This window comes from Aulonocara stuartgranti, assembly GCF_965226115.1.
Source record: "Aulonocara stuartgranti genome assembly, chromosome: 11".
NCBI classification, from domain to species: Eukaryota; Metazoa; Chordata; class Actinopteri; order Cichliformes; family Cichlidae; genus Aulonocara; species Aulonocara stuartgranti.
In genome coordinates, this window is record NC_138947.1 from 22452415 (window position 1) to 22460375 (window position 7961).

A 7961-nucleotide genomic window follows, 5' to 3' on the forward strand; every position below is an offset into this window, starting at 1 on the left:
ACCCAAGATTGAATTCACCCACCTGGATTGACTCAATAGGGGTGCCCAGGGGAGTTCCAAATGAGTATAAACTAGCAGACCAAGTAGCTTCAGGATTTGAAAGTATATTCATCTGGGTAACTCCAAACAAGAATGTTGATTGCATAAATTATGTCCACTATAACTTGCTGAGACCCTCTAACCTAACCAGAGATGGCATGGAGGGGTTTGCGGAACAGTTGGGTCCGACCTCGCTGATGGGAGTGCAAAATCAAATGGCCCTTGACATGTTGTTGGCGGAGAAAGGGGGTGTATGTGCCATGTTCGGAGACGTGTTGTACCTTTATCCCCAACAACACTGCCCCAGATGGCTCAGTAACTCGAGCTCTGGAAGGGCTGAAAACTTTGTCTAAAACTATGCATGAACACTCAGGAATCGACAACCCGCTGGAGAGCTGGATGACATCCGTCTTCAGACAATGGAAAGGGTTTGTGATGTCTGTAATGCTTTCTATTGCATTATTTCTAGGGATATTGGTGACTTGTGGTTGTTGTCTCATTCCTTGCACCAGAGGATTGTTGGAAAAGGTAATCACGAGGCCAGTGGACCCCGGAGCAGTGACCCCGGTGTCCATGATGCCATTGATGGAGCTAGAAGTAACTGAGTTCTGTAACTTCTGAGCTACAGAAGGTTAAAACTGCATACATGCCTACAAAACACATATAATACATACAATCTAGAAACAGGCCTGAGCAAAGGCCTGAATGCATTCAGCAACCTGTTGCATTTGAGTTTGCTTAGTAACAGGTGACAGAAGATGTGTCAGAGAGGAGGACAAGTCCACGGGGGCCTTCAGGGCCTGAAGTCATCGCCATATTTGGAAAAGATCTAAAAGCTGAAGGACAGTAGGTTTCAAGAACTGGAGTTGGAAGCCCCTAGTCTACACACATTCTCTTTAGGCGCAGGCAGACTGGCTGGCTAAAAAAAACGCAACAAGGAAGAACTCGACCTATGATCTTCTGATTTGTTTAGGCGCCGTGTTCACTAGCTCTGAAAATAAGCACGATGGCGTCACCTGCTGGCATAGAGAGCAACTAGGCCGAGTTTTTTCTCATTAAGTTGTAACTACTACTATTTATTCATTTAACAGTTATTGTTCTTTTTAATGTTATACTTCAACCCGTTCTCACTCCCAAAGCGTAACATTTTACGCTAGGTGACAAATCGTCACCATATTACGTTTTCGGCTACCCACCACGTTCCTAAATGACGACCTCGAAAAAGAACGAGTAAACCTAGACTGCAAATACTTACACTGTTGTGAAATAGGAAGTTCTCGAGTGGAAACCGTCGTGGGCCAGTGGCGCAATGGATAACGCGTCTGACTACGGATCAGAAGATTCTAGGTTCGACTCCTGGCTGGCTCGCTCTTTTCCACTCTCCTCATATGTAAATTTAAGAAAGCTTCCTTGTTTTACTTTCACTTCCGTAGAACGAATTACGTCTCCATCTCCACGAGATCGTAGGTATTGTGATGGTTCTGACACAACCTCTAATAGTTATAACAATAATACTTATCTGTGTTTATCCAAGAAACTTTGTCTTCCCCCAAACAACCAAACTGAACTGAAGCTGTACTTGTTGCCAAGAAAATTGACTGATTGATAACTGATCGATTTTGATTCTTTGTACCACATTGAATTGGTCAAATCTTTCTAGAAATTCCAGCAAGTTCAGGCAACAGGCCTGCCTCTTTATTCTTCTGGTCACTAGCAAACAATTTAATCAATACATCCACTATTTCTTGGAATTATACATCTCTAGCAAGTCATCCAGCATTTAACTCTTATATAAGAGAATGAAGGCTAAAAATACGACGAGCCAGCCAGGAGTCGAACCTAGAATCTTCTGATCCGTAGTCAGACGCGTTATCCATTGCGCCACTGGCCCACGACGTGACAGACTCAGTGCACACCTGCAATTCGTTAGCGTACCACTCTTCCTCTCTTACTTTAAAAGGCTCCGTTGGTCAGCAGATGTCGCTGTTGGGCTTTACACAAATAAGGTGGCAGGACGTCTCAAGCTAATTGTCGAACACACTTTTTCCTCAATATATTGACTTTAATCTCAGAATTCTGAGAAAAAGACACCAATTATGAGATTAAGTCTGAGAATTCTAAGGTTAATCTCAGAGAAAAAATTCTGAATTCTGAGAAAAAGTCAGACTTTTTTCATAAAAATTCTGGAAAAGAAAAAAAGAAAGAAAGACGTGGCTACTTTTTCTGTCTTTCTAGTGGTCCTAATCCTCTTCCATAAGAACAGGCTAATCAGACAGAAACACTAGTTACATTTCGTCACAGAGTGCCCACCACAGCAATAAACCAGGTAACTACACTCCCAAAGGCAAACTAATATTAATGGTTTATTTTCACCATCTTTCGCTAGCTCACCTAAATTAACCAATCTGTGTCTAACCACACAGACCAGTCCCGCCTTCTAAATCGGCAGCTAAAACTAATGTATCACTTTGGTGATTAAGGTGAAATAAAGGTGAAATGTGGATAAAAAGAGATTAATTCTGAAAAAAAGTAAAAATTCCAAGAAAAAAGCCAAAATTCTGACTTTAATCACAGAATTCTAAGAAAAAGACACAAATTCTGAGATTAATTCTGAGAATTATGAGATTGATCTCAAATTTCTGAGATTAGAATTTTGAGGAAAAAAGTCAGAATTCGGAGATTAAAGTCATAATTCTGGAAAAGAAACAAAAAAGAAAGACGTGGCTACTTTTTTGTCTTTCTAGTGGTCCAAATCCTCTTCCATAAGAACAGGCTAATGACAATACAGAAAGAAACACTAGTTACATTTCGTCACAGAGTGCCCACCACAGCAATAAACCAGGTAACTACACTCCCAAAGGTAAACTAATATTAATGGTTTATCTTCACCATCTTTCGCTAGCTCACCTAAATTAACCAATCTGTATCTAACCACACAGACTAGTCCCGCCTTCTAAATCGGCAGTTAAAACTAATAAAGGTGAAATGTGGATAAAAAGTTGCTGGAAAGGTGCCAATGTTGTTTTACCAGCTACAAATATCCATCACTACCTGAGCATACTATTACAACAGGCTTTTAAAGATTTATTAATAATATTAAATATTATTATTTATTAATTTAATAAATATTGGTTATTTATTAACCAATGACTTGGTGTTTTTTCTTTAACATGTTATAGGTAAGGAAGTTGATCATAGAGACAATTGGTCTTAAAGGTGCACCATGTTTATGTATCTTCGGTAAACCATACAGACTTGGTGTAGATTCCTCTGGGTATAACCTGTGGTATGAGGTTCGGTCAATAGCATTGTCTATCACCCTCTTTCTATAACCACTTCCTGGGTCTCGTTTCAGGGGCTCATAAGACCTGCAGTCAGCTGAGCCTGAAGATGTCACGGTCTGGCTGGGGCAGACCGTATGTGTTGCAGAGGAGGACTCAAACGCAGACCAAAACGTGGTGTGGATTAACAAAACAAGCCGTTTATTGAGACTAGCAACGAGGGTACAAAATAATAGGGCATCGGTGAAAACTAAACAATAACCTAAACTGGGTGAACTAATAACAAAACATGAAAAACCTTAACCATAGTGAACTGACATGGGTACCTGGAGATGAGACATGGATGAGCAGACGACCTGAACATGGCATGCAGAAAACAAAGGGCTTAAATACATACATGAGGTGATCAGGGGAAGTGGAGACACATGGGGGAACAGCTGACTGACATAAACCTAATGACAGGACCAGGAGAGGAAAGCTAAATACAATGAACAAAGAACACATGACACTGTCAGAATAAAACAGGAAACACTAAAACTAGACATGACAACCCGAACTTGACAATGTAAGACACAGACATGAAACACATGAAGAGCAGGGGAGATTTACCATAGTTGGAAACACGAGGGGGAAATAATAACTAGAAACACTTAGGCATGATAACAAATGAACTTGAAAACCTGAAGGGCTTAAACATAAACTATAAACATCAAAATGAACTAAAACTCAAAACACTGGGTCATAAGACCCAGGATCGTGACAGAAGAAGTCACTTGAATGAGTGACAAAACGTTTCTCCCACTGAAAACGCCACATCCAGATGAACAGAATCAACTTTTTGGAATCACTGTTGTCAAGACTGTCTCCAGGATCCACCCCTTAACTTCAGTGAAATTCTGACTGCCATGAAGACAGTAAGTCGAAGTTTATAACATAATAATAATAATCATCCTGAAGGCTAATCAAAGTTTATATATACTTAACCCAGCTATTTTTAATAAAGTAAATTAAAGTTAGGAGAGTTGTGAGCAAATTCTAATTCATATTCTATTAGCTAATATACAGCATTGTGCGACAAGCTATTATGTAGCAAGCTATCATATGCAACCCTGATAATGTTAAATACTACATGGTTTGTTTAACATACTAGTTTGCACATTGGGACATGAGCAAATAAAGTAAGAGTAGCACAATTAATTGCCCATCAGAGACTGACCGAGTTTTTTTGTCCTTTTTTGAAACAGAATGGATCCTAGATTTAGAAGAAGGAGAGGGGACGGCTGTGCCAGTCTCTTTGACACAGAAGAGGCCATGACAGTCAAAGCCGAGAAAAGCCCATGGGCCTGAGCTCTCTCACCTGAGAAGGTAAAAGAGTCAGCAAGGATGGCTGTTCTGTCAAGGTGGGGGACCCTGATAATGAACACCATCTTCTGCAGTTTGGAATCTTCAGGGGCCATAAGCTTCAGACTGGCTGAAAATGTACTGGATTATGCTAGGTATGTGGTTCCTCTCTCACACACACAAAATATAAGTTAAAAGATTATTGTACTTTTATTCTCTGTTATCGGTTTAATAGAGAATTTTCCTTCCTGCTGGCTGGATCCACCACGCCTTACCAGATATTGACCAGAGGTGGATTTCCAAAACCTTGTACAAGTGGTTGCGCTTTAATCAATCAGAGGTGGACCACACAAAGGTAGACAGAATGTGCAATTCACTGACTTCAAGTGCTCTGCCTGCACTGGAGCAGTACTTTGGCCAGCCCCTGTTCCTTTGGATGGATAGGACGCTGTGGCGTGTGAGGCTGTACTGTCCACATCCAGACTGTTGCAAGTCAGATCTTATATCTGCTGGACTACATTAGTAGATCAAGCTCATAGTTGATATCGGCAACTCTTATTACTTGGCTTCAGAATATCTTGCCTGTAGGAGCTGCAAACAAAAGATGATCAGCTGGAGCCACACCATCATTTCCCAGCTAGATGTTGGCCATCGCAATTCCACTTCCCATGTCTTCTGACATACTGTACAAGCTGGGATGTGACATCCAGGTTGTGTTCTTCATGCATCAGCGTAGGTTGGGAAACAGAAGCAGCCAAAAAAAAGCAACTGGAGGAAGAGCATGCTAAAAGCTGGCTTGAGAAGCAAATTCAGTTTCTCACTGCCTGCAGGACCTAAATATCATTGACTGATGCAGGTATATGCCCAAGATGTCCTCAGCAGGCTGGATAAAGTGAAGGCCTCCATCACATCCCTGTTTGGACAGGCTATCAAAATGGACTTCGCCAAGAAGATTGTGAGGAAGCTGGCAGGTGAGCCCCGGTATACAGCTGCTTGGGTAACAAATGTTACTAGGAGATTTGCTACTGGATGCCCAACTGATTCCCACGCTCTCTACTCTGGTTTCATGGCCCAAGTCACCAGCTACATCTTTTTGTGGCATGACAGCGACCTGCAATGACTCAGGGCAGCTAAGCCCACAGAAGCAAGGAAACAAGTCACATGTGCCCTACAGAAGCAGATGTGACAAGCTACATCACCAAAGCAGAGATGAGGACGGTGAGGAAGTCATGCTCAAGCAGTTGACTGAGGCATAGGATGGAGAGAGGAGCTGCAACACTTTTGTTGTCCCTCTGATCCACTCTGCAAGGATGCCAGAAATCTGGAAGACCCTACGAAAAAAAATCCCTGCCTTGAGTATGAAGGGTTCCTATGGTTCCTCACCCACCTGCAGCTGCTTGGCTGGTGGATGTGCCTTACACCACCCAGCACTATTATAAGAGGAAAAGACAGAAGGAGAAATATAGTGACAGTTATGTAAGGAAGACTAATAAAATCATGTGTAAACAGTGTCAGCAGAGGGGGACTCTACCACACACCAGCAGTAATTTGGCATTTGGTACTGCCAAGCCACAGCTGCCATGACTCTGGCTGAGTGGGGGGCTACTAGCTCATATAAAGCATTGGGTGCAAAATTATTATTAGTGGTGACAAACATAAGGCCTGGGGGTCTCAATCGGCCCACTGGATGGCTTTGGAAAATATGAAGAAGAATATGGGGGCCTACATTTTTTACTTAACCCTGTATTTTAAGTTTACAGCTTTTGTTGGTGATAAGAACCCCGACCTGCCGCATACACCCACACAGAAATAGTTAAGTAATTTGTCCCACACGCCATCAGACTGTTTAACTCCTCTCTGGAGGGGAGAGGGAGGGGAAACAGGAGGACAAAGGAGGGGGGAACAACTAAGCTGCAGTGCCTCTTCACCTCACTGTGCAATACCTTGTGCAATACTTTTTGTAAATAGTCAACAGTGCAATAGACTCAATACTTGAAATGTGCAATTCACTTGTATTTTTATTTTTATTCCTATTTATTCTATTTATCCCCTTTGTATATTTTATTTATATTTGTCTCTGTAATTATATATGTGTGTGTATATATATATATATAATATTCTGTAACTCTGTAACTTCTGTCGGTGCTGTGCTTTTTTGGAAATCGAATTTCCCAGAGGAACCCACCCGAGGGATTAATAAAGTTCTATCTTATCTTATCTCTTATCTTAAACAATTAAATGAAAGCAGTCGAGAACTTGATAGATTATTTACCTTATCAAGAGAGAAGGAGGCTATTACAAAAGTATTTCAGTTGTGTGGTTGTTCTGCCTTTGTTCTGCAGGGATGGCCCAACTGAAACAGATTAAGCTCCCAAGTGGTTCCATTTCCTTGTTACCTCTGAAAGAAACCTACCCAGCTGCCTGCCCTTTCCTGCCTCCTCCCATTCTCTTGTACCTCACCAACCTGTGATGGGTTCATGGATGTGCTTTACACCGCCCAGCATTATCATAAGAGAAAAGGGCAGGGGGAGAAGAACAGTGGCAAAAATGAAGTGGTACGCAAGGAAGAATAATACCATCACATGTAAACAGTGTTGGCAGCAGTTGGTGCTGCCAGGCCACAGCCACCAAGACTCTGACTGAGTGGAGGGCAGGAAGAAAGATGCTCTACCCTGACTCTAGTACACTGCATATTTAATGTAATTTCAGTTTATTATAGACCATAGAAGTGATCCGTTCATTGTGGGTTATGCCATATTACACCATAACCCAGAAGTTCTTGTCTATTGTTCAATTTCGCCACGTTTCTCTTTTGTCTTGGTGCATGCTCAATCATCCAGGTAAGGAAATCCCAGAAGGCTGGACTGAAGGAACAGGGAGAAATAGCCGAGGTATGCCAAATTGCACAAGGACTGGACTGAAAATCAGTGGCAACAGGTCTGACAGAGTGATTAATCCAAATTTTACATTTTTGGTTTGTATTATTGGTGTTTACTGAGGAGCCAGGAGAGCTGTACAGCAGTGAGTGTTTACAGCCATCTGTATAACACAGTGGAGGCTTCTGTCATGCTTTGGGGCTACATTTGTGGTGGTGGAGATCTTGTCAGAATTGATGGAATTATGAAAGCAGGGCCATCAGATTTTGGTCCACCACACAACAACATCTTTTAAAATGTCCAATTAGTTACAGCTTCATTTTTCAGCATGACAATGACCCCAAACACAGAGCCAATGCAGTAAAAGAGAAAGATGCACAGAGGAAGACTATCAGTTATAGATTGGCCTCCACACTGAAGCGGT